This window comes from Nuphar pumila, chromosome 2 (genome assembly GCF_984573655.1).
Source record: "Nuphar pumila chromosome 2, dmNupPumi1.hap1.1, whole genome shotgun sequence".
NCBI lineage: Eukaryota > Viridiplantae > Streptophyta > Magnoliopsida > Nymphaeales > Nymphaeaceae > Nuphar > Nuphar pumila.
Window position 1 is genome coordinate 64,314,385 of NC_143250.1, and position 13,420 is coordinate 64,327,804.

A 13,420-nucleotide genomic window follows, 5' to 3' on the forward strand; every position below is an offset into this window, starting at 1 on the left:
ACACTCATCTCAAATGAGGCAGGATGCTGGTACAGAGTTTGTTTCGATGATTGCTAAAAGACCATCTATTCAAAATATTATATTGCTTAAAAATCAATATGGTCATGAATGATTTCATTCTCATATAGGCATTGAAGACACTGATTTTGTATATATTTCTCGTCGCTTCCATTCCTTCCTGCATAGTCTCTTGGGTGTCTTGTACAAGTCTTGTTTGTATTATTTTAGTAAGGGGTAAATTTTTTTTGATCAATTTGAATCATTCGGCTTTGATGTCTACTTTCTCAGAAGCTTGTTGGTTTGGCACAACAGGAAATCTTAGGAATATCAGTCTTCTATGTATTTTTCATACCCAATAAAAAGCATTTGGTCTAATCTAACATTTGTGATCGGTTCCAAGCCTCTTGTATTCTGTCCAAATTTTGTTGGATTTTCAAGAAACATCTGAATATTAGTTTTCTTTTGTTTAGATGCACGAATATTTCTGTTTATCTTTTCTGTTTTATAAACTATCAATTCTGAAGTCTGGGGGTTTGAAGTCTACTTGTTATCATTATCTGTGCTTTCCAGTATAGTATTGTTTTCTGGTTGGAAAAGATGTCTGACCCTCTGAAAATTTCTGTACATCTAATGGACATTGGCACTCATTGTTGCCTACATCTGCACATCGTTGGCAGCATTCCTCATTTGAACACACATCATGCTAGAGACATTTTTTTTTCTTTTTCATAACTACTTTGATCTACTCTGAATCTTTGCTCTGCATTGTTCTTATCCACTATTCATATACTGTTTATCACTATGTTCACCATCCTCATCCTCCAAACTGTGCTTACTTCTGGCCCTGATAGAAGGATCATTGTAATCCAGAAGCCAGTGAAGGTATTTTGCTGTGTGGCATTACTTGCGAACCACCTGTAAAATCATCTTAAAATGCTGCGTGGAGTCACCTGGGCCGAAACCACTGTCACTGCATGAGGTACAACACATCTAGTTCAGGATCCAATCTCTGATTTAATATGGATCATCTGCTTATTAATTCAAAAATTAAATTTCTGACTTATAAGCTAAAGTCTGGAGTCCTGTTAATTTCAAAATCAGATATCGACATGCTGTGGAATCTCTGTTTTATAGTTTCATAGTAAGTCAAAAGGCTGGAATAGACATTCCCTTAGAAAACCAGTTGCATTGAAAAAGCCAGGAGAATCTAGAGCGTGGCCTTCCTCGATGCCTTTAGATTATCACATTCATTTTTCCTGTAGTTAGTTCTTACTTTCATCCACCACCATTCATATCCACAGCAGTTGCTGTAACTTCCCACTGCAGCATCACCATTCAGCACCCTGCTTACACCCATTCCCTGCACTTCTCCTGTGCACAACCCCTTAAATTGCCACTTTCAACACATCATTCCAGCGACTTCAGCTTTAACATTGGCACAACCACATACTGTGTATAACCAAGGCATATGGCCTGCAGTTGTCACGACACTGCAACATCACCATTCGATTCTGCTACCATCCATTCCCTGCAATATGTATAATAGTGGCCTTCTCACCATTATGTCATTCCCAAATCCACAAAAGCCCATGCCTAAATAGTATATCCTCATCTACATTATAGCAAAATGAGTCATTAGCATACCCTTAAATATCTAGTTATTTTTTCTGTTTTGTATTTCATTTACCACCTATCAGTCATTATATTGTTGCAAGCTCATTCCATGTTACATATGTCATCCATCTCTACTACCTACAACCCCTTAGCTCATCTCCTTCCTCATACCATATATATATATGTATATATATACATACCTATATATATATATATATATATATATATATATATATATATATATATATATATATAAGCATATATATCATTCCCTCTATCTTTTCATCATTCATATGAACATTTTGTAGATATCCAAATGGTATATGCTATTTTTTTCCATTTTCATGCTAATCCAGTTGTTTTGCAGGGAATATGAAGAGAATATCATCACTTGAGATTTGAATTTTCAAAACTTGTAATAAGTTAGGACTTAATAAGAATTTACATTTCCTGTTTTAGATAGAATGAATGAGCATTGTAAACATCATGAATTGCTTATTTTTCATGCTTTTTGCCTGTATTTCTCAAAATCTCACAAATGGAAACACGAATGACACGTGCACCATTTCGTAAGAGGTAATTAACCCTAAGTTGATGATTTACATCAATGGCCATAGTTAGGATGTAAACAAGACTTAGGATTATTATCTTTTATAAGATAACACTAGATCCACATTGGATCCTCTTCAAAAATCATCATATTTTCAAATATTTCATTCTTTTATCAAAGATTAACTTAAAATTAATTCAATATATATACCAATGGCCATAGTCAGGGTATATTGAGAGTTAATTTCATTTTAAATTCTATAAAAGCACCAAAATGTATTTTCATTCTTCACTTGAATTTAAATGTGGTTATTATATAATATATTCAATGACCATAGTCAGGGATATATTATATCTTCAACCTCATTCTTAATTCATTTAAAGAATGGAATAACTTTTTCAAAATCCAATTTCAAAATTATTCAAATTCATTCATCATTTAGGATAGAATTACATCATATTTTTAAAAATTCTTTCCAAAAACTCAAGTGATTTTGAACATCTTTCTTCAAATTTCTATTTCAAATTCCAAACTCTATCTTAATTTCAAAAGTCCAATTTGACTTTGGAATTTCAAAATCATTTTATATTCAAAATTCCAAAATTCTAATTCAAATCAAAATTCAATTTCAAAGTTCAAATTAACTTTGAAATTTCTGATTCATTCTCAAAAACAAAATCAAGTTCATCTTCTTTTCTTCAAATTCAAAAAACAAAGTTTGAGATTGATTTTGAATCTCAAAAACTTGGTTCTTCTTAAACTTTAAATTCAATCTAGGTTTCCAAAACCCAGATCCATCTTCAAAAGCCCCATTTGGGCTTTCAGAATCCAACTTCACTTTGAATCTCAGATTTCAGATCCAAAATCCATTCTAGGATCTAGAAACCAACCTCATCTTGGATCTCAGATTTCAGATCCAAAACCCATTCTAGGATCTAGAAACCAACCTCATCTTGGATCTCAGATTTCAGATCCAAAACTCATTTTAGGATCCAGAACCCAACTTCATCTTGGATCTCAGACTTCAGATCCAAATTCCATTTAGGATCCAGAATCCAATTCCACTTTGGATCTCAGACTTCAGATCCAAAATTCATTTAGGATCCAGAATTCATTTCCATTTCGGATCTCAGATTTCAGATCCGAATTCCATTCCTTCGGATCCAATTCCATCCTAGATCTCATATTTCAGATCCAAATTCCCCTTAGGATCCCAAATCCAGAATTCAGTTCATCTTGGATTTCAACTCTATTTAGAGTCCAAACTTTTGATTCAAAATTCCATCCTGAACTCTAAATTTCAAATCAAAATTCTATCTCCGAATCTGAATTCCATTCCAAGTTTACCTTGAAAAAATCAATTCTATTCCTTAATTCTATTTTGATTTCTCAAATCTTATTTCAAGCTTTACAATTGAAATTCAAATTACATCTCTATACTGATTCAAAATCCTAATTCAAAGTCCATTTATGATTTTGAATTTTCCTTTCTTCTTCTTTCATCTCAACTTCGAAAACATTTCTTCTAAAGTCCAGATTTATCTTTCAAAGCTCTGATTATTCCAAAACTTGGAACTTTAAAAATCTTAAGTTCTAAAGTTAAAAGCCATTTCTTCACTCTATTATCAGATTCATCTCAGAAATACTTGGAGATTTCCAAATCATTTTCAAAAAGAGTATACATCTTCGCATTGCACAAGCATGATTCTTTGTATATTTTAGACTTAAGATAAATTCTTAGATAATATTGAGGCAAAGCAAAAGGCATGAATTCGACCCTTGGTTCGATTACCCCTGGTAAAGGCGCCAGGAACGGTTGAACCTCGTATCGACGAGCGGATCCCGTCTCCCAGTTTTCCCGCAAATATTTCAAAAATGGAGGTGAGTTATTTTCTTAAATATTTTCAAAAATTAAGGTCAAGTGAGACCCCGCAAAAGAGTTCCTCTTCTCTTCTTTTCTTTTCTCTTCTCTCTTTCTTTATGTCTTTTATTTTCTCCCTTTTCAAAAAAAGAGGAAATAGAGATTGGAAAGAAAAAGAGAAGGAAGAGAGAGAATATTACGAGAGGAAAATTTTTGCGATGATCACACCGTCCCCTTAGGAGCGGACTCAGTCAGCCACCCAGGTTAATAAAAAATACTTGACATAATAGACCCTCGGATCGGTCTCGACTGTTTCTACGTTTCACATCTGTGCGTACCCACAAACCAGTTAATATCAGAACTTAAAGAATATCCTATTCACAATAGTTGTTGATTAATGAGATTCATACTGCTTACGATGTAGTTTATATCTTGTGATGAATATCTCTTTCAGTACAATAGTTCTTTGTATATGTTGGTCATGCTAGAATAGATTTACTTTCTCACATTTCAATTACGTATTTTAGTTACTGCTTCTAATGAAATAAATTGCTTATCTTATGAATGCCTTACTTTATTTATTCTTCTTTGTCTATTGATGCACCTACCAATTTGTTATGAAACTGACCCATTTCATGGGCAGGTGATGAGTAGCACCTTACAGATAGCCGATGGTGCGATGCAACTTGGATCAAGTTTTTTCTTTTTTCTACTGACGTCCTGGCTCGGTGTTTTGTTTTTTTTTTAGATTTTTTGGATTGTGCGAGAAATGCTTATTTTTGTAATAAACTACAAATTCTACTAATAATCTATGATTTTGTTTCTCACTTTCTTTGAGTAGTTGTTTTATGAATGATAATGGTTTTAAAGCTAACGTGCCCAAAATTTGTCAACTTGTGTTCCTTTCTAAATTACTTCCGCTGACGATTTTTAAAAAGTCAAAATCATGAACCTTGAAAGGTTTTTATCAATGTGTTTCAAAATCACAAGTTAAAATTTGGGGGCGTTATACAACTGATACCCTCTCCCACCCTCTTCTTGAGAGATTAGGTTTGAGGCACCTCTGATCGTAAGAGCATCAGAGGTGGTTTGGATGTTGTTCATCTTTAAAATGAATGGCACTCATCAAAATGTGAAGAAGGCTCATTAGGTTTTTAAAGGGTTTTTTTTTCATATTTTTTTCAAATAAGTACAAATATGTTCTACGTATTTGATTTTATAAGAATTGACTCTTGCATCATTCTATTTTGATGCACAATTAGGTTTTTATAAGGTTTGAAAATTGACATAGAATTTTTATAAATATCATAAATATTCAAGGTTTAAAAAATCATGTTTTTTTTATCAAAAAATATAATTCAAGTGTCATTTCCTAGCAAATTGACCATGTCAAATGCATGTGTATGGTCAGATTTGAGAAAAATAATTCAAAAACTTCACTCATCCATGGTAGGCTGTCATAGGTCGCTATTCCCTTCTCATAAATATATATATATATATATATATATATATAGTAGAGAGTAGTTGCCTACGAGTGAAGGGTTTTTTTACATGTTTTTCTCAAATCTGACTATACAGAAGTGTTTTACGTGTTCAAATTTATATGTATGAACTTTTTGATTCTGACGCAAAGGTAGGTTTTTATAAGGTTTGAAAATCGATAATATATACATTTTTATAAATATCATAAATATTCAAGGCTTAAAAATCATTCAAAAAAACACAATTTAAGTGTCATTTTCTAGCAAATTGACCATGCCGAACACATCTATGTAATCATATTTGAGAAAAACAATTCAAAAACTCCCCTTTGGTTGTGGTAGGTTGCCATAGGCAGCTACTTCATTCTCATCTATATAAAGTAGAGAGTAACTACCTACACTGAACCGTGCCCACGAGACTTTTGAACGAGCTTTTTCCATGTTTTTCTCAAATTTGGCCATAAAGATGCATTCTAAGTGATTGATTATATAGAAATGAACTTTTGTATGATGCTCCGATAGGTTTTTATGAAGTTTGAAAATTGAGTGTAAATTTTTTATAAATATCATAAATATTCAAGGCTTAAAAATCATGTTTTTTTTATTAAAAAACATGATCCAAATGTCATTTCCTAGCAAATCGACATATGTGTGGTCAAATTTTTGAAAAAACAACTTAGAAACACCCCTTCGGTCGTGGTAGGCCGCCATAGGCACCCATTTCCTTATGATATATAGAGTAGAGAGTAGCTGTCTACATAAATCTGTACCTAATTTGTACCTACAACTGCCTATGTGGCTTTTGAAGGGTTATTTTCTATGTTTTTCTTGAATCTGACCATATAGATGTGTTTTAAGTGTTTGATTTTATAGGAATAGATGCGTGCATCATTTGATTCTGGTGCACATATAAGTTTTTACAAGGTTTGAAAACCGACAGTGTAAAATTTTAAAAAATATCATCAATATTAAAGGCTTAAAAATTATATTTTTTTATCGAAAAACATGAATCAAGTGTTGTTTCCTACCCAATCGATGTCAGATTTGGGAAAAACAAATCGAAAAACCCCCTTCAGTTGTGATGATGCATGAAATGCATATCATATTAACAAGTTTTTCATGCATTTTGTAACGAGTTTAAGGTTTTAAACCCATGTTTAGATGCATTTTGATAGTAAGGGGTTATGGTTCGAATTTCAGAAAAATTGGAGTTAAAATGAGAGAGTTATGGCTATTTCAGTATTTGGGCACGAATTTCGAGGTGGATCAAATCCATATCCGACCCAATTAGGCTGTTTGGACCTTGGATCAATCTTTAGGAAGACTAAAATCCAACCCGCACGCATATCCATATCCAATTCAAAAAGTTTTGCAGACCCCCCCCAGAAAGTGGCGCCTAGCAAAATAGTTTTTTTTAACCCTGTTTCTGAATTTTCAAAAATGTATAAATAGACTTTTTAGAGGAACCCTAGGCGTCTTTGGCTTGGATTTGACGCCCTCTACAGTGCCTCTAGCTCCAGCACCTTCTTCCCCTCCATTCTCCCACGTTTTGGCCATTGAAGACCGGTTTATGCTTGGTTTCCAAGCATATTTCGATCTCCCTTGTGATTTCTTTACATTTCTTCCTTTTTCCTTGCTGCGTTTTCACCATTTTTCTGTGTTTTTGTAGGTGTAGCAGAGGTGGAGACTACTAACCTTGCTTGATAGTGCGAAACACATCATCAAGGTGAGCCGGCCCTACCTCCATCCGGTTTTCTACCCCCTCCGATCGAGAATCGGCGCACATTCCATCATCGGTGGATCTCCAACATGTTGCAGCTGCAAAAGTGCTGTTCTTGGTGAAGTTCCAGCATCCTCGAACCGTTCGGGACGTCAAGGTCAAGCCACGGTCCGCTCTTCTTCATCCCCACGATCGTCGGATCACCCGAGAGGTAGGTCTTCTTCTTCCTTCTCTTCTAGCTAAAACAGAATTGTGTGTTGATTTTATTTTATTAATTTTCTGTGTGTTTCTTGTTTTTCTCTTTGTTTCAACCTTAGAGTAGACCCCGTGCACAGACCAGCATGTTAGATTAGGTTTATTTCATTGTTTGATTCGTTTGAGTCTTGATTTTCAACATTTTTCACCCAAATAGTGAAAATCGGCTAGATCCTCATCTAGCCGATCCTTCAAGTTTGTTCAGTGTGTTTGTGGTTCTGTTCTATAGAAAATCCAATACAAAATTTGTTTTAAACAATTCATTTTGATTTATTTTGGGCGTGGGTTTGGAACAAAGGCGTTTTTCATTGAAAACCCATAAATCGGCTAGATCCATTCTAGCCGATTTTGGTTTATTTTTAATTTTAGCCTTAGTTCGGTTTTTGGCAGCAAAGCTGGGTTAGTAGACCTTACATAGATCAGATTCTAGTGAGTTTACTGCAGATCTATTTTGGTTTGAGTCTATATTGTCGTGTGAATTGTTTTTCAAACCCTCTTCGATTTAGAAGTGCCTTTTTGTTAAGTGCGTGTGCTTAGATCAAGCAATTCGTGTAATGTGTTGTGTGTAATGCGGTTTAATAGTTTCATAAAATTGTGTTGGTCAATAGCATTAGATTAGTATTAGTTTAAATATCGTTTGAGTCATTTTATGTTGTGGGTGTTGATTGTTATTGAAAATATAAAAATCGAGTTATTGTTTCCTAGTTGTGGTGTTGTCTCTTTTTGGTAGAGTTTTTCATAAATTGTTATCATAGAAATTCATGTCCTTTTAGTTCTTCATGCTATGATAGTTTAGATCTTGTTTATAGAATTGATTTTTCGTAGTTTTAATTTTCTATGCTTTGTTCATTAGAATAATTGTTAGAAAAGTGGTTGTTTTATATTATTATGATTTCCAGCATCTTAGATAAAGTGTTTAAAATTTAGGTAGTTTAGGTTGTTATTTTTATCTAGATGTTCATTTAGAAGCATGATTTTCATGGTAGTCTTAGTATAATTTGTTCTTTGATGTTTTGAGTTTTTATTTTTGGTAGTCTTCTTCCCCAAGGAGGGGCGGCAGCCATTAGAGCTTTCATTGAGCTCTAGGCTGTTTTTGGTAGGAATTAATTGCGCTTAGGTAAGTTCATTGTAGTGTCTAGATTCAATGCAATATGTTTAATGTCTTAGGCGTTTTTTGAAGCTTATTTAGGTGAGTTTTGAATTCGTTGTAGACCATTTAAGTTTCTTTTAGAAAATTGTGTTTTACATTTAGGTCCTTTCATCACCCTAGGTAGATATTAATGTAATTAGAGTAGAATAACTTTAATTAGAGTGGACGATTTTTGAGGAGGGTAAACAAGTAATTAAGGTTGAAAACGGTTTTGGAAAAATTGAACTCCTCTAATTTCGTGAAAAGCAATTTAAGAAGGTTTGAATTTGGATATCCCTCCAAAATAGAGAGGAATTAATGTTTACAATTAATTTGGGAAACAAAATTTGAAATTTCCAATTTCCTTCTAAAAGAGGTGCACACGATTTTGAGAAAGGAGTAAAAGCGAATTAAAGTTTTGTTGGAAGGATAAAACCATGTGAGTCTCTAGGTTGGATTGTTTCAATTCCCAAAATTGATTTGTAAAACCCAAGAAGGAAACGTATTAAATCCCTTGAGTTGGATGGATTTACTTTCTCCACTTTCCAAGTTGATTTTTAAACGTCATTAAATATATCAAGTCCTCTCTAGGTTGGACGGTTTGGCCTCTTCAACTTTCTAAATTGGTTATTAATTGTAATTAAGGAGGTTATTGGTTTTCCTAAATCCGTGTCTAGTCATTAAAGAGCCCCTTTCTCTAACCGTCCCTAGTGAGTAGCATAACTTAGAATTAAATAAAGTAGTCAATGGTGTTAACCTTAGGTTAGTAAGTAGGTTATTAGTTAGGTAAGTTTTAATTAAGGTCATTTATAGTAGGCGTGTAAAGGGTATAGAGTCATTAGTGTTATTAATTACTTAGGTTTTAATTTTTAGATGTTTATTATAGTTAGTCAAACCAAGTCAATTTAGTCTAAGTCAAGACCTAGCCCACGTCAAACCTCAAACCTAACCTAGTCTAAACCGAACCTAATCGTGTACCTAACCCAAACCGAGCCCACCTAAGCCAACCCGAACCTAGCTAAGTCAAGACCGAGCCTAGTTGAGTCAACCGAGTAAACCTAACCCTAGCCCTATCCTAAACCCGCAGCCTTTGGTCTTTAGTGGATTAATTTTATTTAAGTGTAATTCATTTGGATTATAGACTAACTAGTTTGGTTATTTGATCTAGTCATAGTGTAGAAGTGAGTGTGCGCAAATTGTATTTGTTTCGTGTGTGTGAGTTGTGTATTGTGATTATTTCACTCAGATTCATTTAGTATTTGACATAGTTAATTAGGATTGCATTTCATTGAGTAGTTTAGTTGCATTTGCATCATTATTTTAGTTTAGTGTTAGTCATAAATTGCACTTTACGATTATTCTTTAATTCATTTAGTAATAGTGCATTCAATAGCAGCATATACACTGTCAAGTACTCTCATTTAGATTGCATTAGGGTTATTTTGCATTCTTAGTGTTCAAAATAGAGTTATTTAGTGAATAGTGTACTCAAAGAAAACTTGATTTTTGCCCCATCGCACTGTCGTTATTTTATTTGCAAAAATTTTGAGTTTTTAAAAAAGTTTTGTTCTATTCACTTTATCAACATGGTAGCTAACTGCAGACCAAATTTCAGCTTGATCTGAGTTGGTTTGGTCTGATTTTTAAGCGTTTTGTGAAAACCGCTTTTTCTGGTTTTTAAATTTCGGGACTTTCGATATCCTGATTTTTCCCAGTTTTGAAACGCTTATATCTGGAGTTCCAAATATCGTTTTTTCATTCTGTAAAAACTGTAAGATTATTTAATCTGTCAGTTACAGTTCGGGAAAATCGGACCTCGTTTTCTCTGTCAAACAGTGGTTTTCCGATAACCTGTCAGAAATCTATTTTACACTAGATAGGGGCATTTTTGTAATTTCTTTAGTTTCGGCATTTTAGGAGCTGCATCAGCATCATACAACATTATTAGAATTAGTTTAGCTAATTTTAGAATTAGTTTAATATTTTATTTAATTATTTTCTGATAATTAGAACTTGTTTTATTAATTTCATAAAAATTAGACTTAGATTCATTTATAGTTTTCATTCTTAGAATAAAGTACTAACTTTGTATTTTCCTTCGTTTTTAGGTTGAAAAGCATATTCATTTTTTCAGGGTTCATTGTCCAAGCGCAAAGATCGTCTAAGTGGTGAAAAGACCAAAATACCCCTGGCGTGCAACTGAAGACTGGATTGCTATTTCAATTTTTTTTAATTGTAATTTGATTAGTTGTGTAATTGTAGATTGAAATTTGTAATTAATAAATTAAATTTTAAAGAAATATTCTGATTAATTCCTGTTCCCTGAGGATTCGACCCGTACTTACCACTTTGTGGAAAGTCGGTTTTTATACTTTTGGTTGACGATTTTCTAAAGTTTTATTGAAAATTATTGTTTTAAAAATATCATCTTCAAAATATCAACCAAATTTTGGCGCCGTTGCTGGGGAACGGCGAATTACTTATTTTATTTCTTAGAGTTTGATTTATTAATCTGTTTTAGTTAGTTACTTAGTTATTTTATTTTCTAGTTAGTAGGATTAGTAAGTGAATATAGGATTAACATAGTTAGTAAATATAGGATTCATGTACTGTTCTTTCAAGGATTCACTTTATATTCATTCTACAAGGAGCGATTAGACAAGTGGGTTTTAGAAAAACTTAGTTTGTGATTTCCTGTATTTATCTTTTCAGTATTTTAGAATAGTTTACTTTGCTAGTTATTTATTCAATTATATAATTCTGACATAGATAGTTAGCATAGTGTTTCTTAGTTGCTGTTATTTGTGTTATTTACATTTTAGTACCCGTGTTAGTATAGATTTAGATTTAGGTCGTGTGCTTACATTTGGTCTTAGTACCAGTGTATGCAGGGGCGACGAGGTCTAGGAACACCATTACATCCATTTGTTGACAACCCAGAGAGAATTTTACATTCTCATCGAAGTTCGACAACAATGGCTGACATGGATCCTCCACCCCCACCCCCAGTTCATCCACGTCCTCTGCGGGAATACTTCATTCCCACAGGTTATGTTCAGGCATCTTGCATTCGGAGACCCGATGTAGGAGCACCTCATTATGAGATTAAGGCCAACATTATTCAGATGCTCCCATCTTTTTATCGCCTTAGTCACGAGGATCCCTACCGACATTTAGATGAATTTCTCGAAATTTGTTCTACTGTAAAGATACAGAATTTTGATGATGACGCTTTGAGGTTGACTCTATTCCCTTTTTCATTGAAGAACAAAGCCAAGTATTGGATAAAGTCCTTAGATTCTGTAGAAATAGAGTCCTGGGATCAGTTACAGCAGGAGTTTCTTCAAAAATACTTTCCCATTGGTCGTACGAACCAATATCGTAGAGCTATCACTAGCTTTTCAGAGCTAGATGGTGAGCACTTTCATGAGACCTGAGAGAGAATGAAGGATCTCCTCAGGAAATGTCCCCATCATCATGTGCCGAAATGGCAACTGGTGTAGAGCTTCTACGATGGATTGTCTGACAAGAATCGTCCGATGGTCGACTCTTCATGCGGAGGGACATTCATGCTAAAGAGCGAGGACGAAGCATGGAGGTTATTTGATACATTGGTCGAGAATTCCCTACACCATGCTTCGAGCTCTCATTCGGATAGAGCCACACCCAGCATTCAGAAGAAAGCTGGTGTTCTTGAGATTGGTCCATCTACTGCACTACAGTGTAAGGTAGACATGATTGCTCAGAAGCTGGACCAGCTTCTCTCAGGACCACCCACTACACAGCAGGTGTGTACTCTGTGTGCCAGTCCAGCACACGATATTACTGATTGCCCTTCGGCAGCTCAGTACCCTGAATTTGTTCAAAAACAAGTTCAGGCAGCTCAGGGTTACGTCAGACCACCGAATAACCCATTTTCATCGACATATAATCCGGGTTGGCGTAACCATCCCAATTTTTCATGGAAGAATCCACAGTCTTCCATGCAGATGCCTACATCCTCTCAGCCAGCTCGGCAGCCATCTTTTACTCAGCCATTCCAGAGGTCGAGCTATTCTCAGTCTTCTTCTTCAGTCCCTCCCCCGATTCAGCAGGAGTCTGCCCCGCAGACATCTTTTGAGGAGAGACTTCTCCAGACATTCCAAGAGGTGAAAACCTCTAATCAGAATACCTTCGAGAAGTGTAGCCAGATATTGAGCTCACATACGCAGTCCATTGCGAAGTTAGAGTCGCAAATGGGACAGTTAGCTGAGGCTATTAGTAGGAGACCCGAGGGTACATTGCCGAGTTAGGCTGTCATGAACCCGAAGGGCAAGGACCAGATGACTGGAGGCCTGTTTCATACTGACACACAGCAGCAGGCCAAATCTGTTATGGCCCTGAGGAGTGGACGTGAGTATCACATCGAGAGCAGAGAGAGAGAGAGTAGAAAGAGGATAGAGGAGCCAGAGACCATTGTTTCACCTACGTCGGCTCAGCCATCATTATCATCCCCATCCTCATCATCATCTTCATTATCTTCATCATCATCATCTTCATCCTCAGTGCAAAAGAAGGATAGAAGTGAGCCTTCTCACAAAGAGGAGGAGCTAGCCGAGTATATTCCCCCACCACCCTATCCCAAAGCATTAGAGTCTCCCGGGTTTAGAGGGAAGCAGGGTGCGAAGATCCAGGACATGCTTGACATCTTCAAGCATGTGCAAATCAACTTACCTTTGCTTGATGCGATTCAGCAGGTGCCGGCATATGCCAAATTCCTGAAGGAGCTATGTACGCAGAAGCAGAAATCTAGAGAGAGAGTTCCTAACAG

General features: G+C 35.1%; 1 non-coding gene across 1 annotated transcript; it reads right to left on the reverse strand.

Moving 5' to 3' along the window:
• Positions 1-11,986: 11,986 nt before the first annotated feature.
• LOC149845592 (small nucleolar RNA R71) lies at positions 11,987-12,091 on the reverse strand. Its single transcript, XR_016430635.1, has one exon. It is a non-coding gene; the product is annotated as a small nucleolar RNA R71 (small nucleolar RNA).
• Between the last annotated feature and the right edge of the window lie 1,329 nt (positions 12,092-13,420).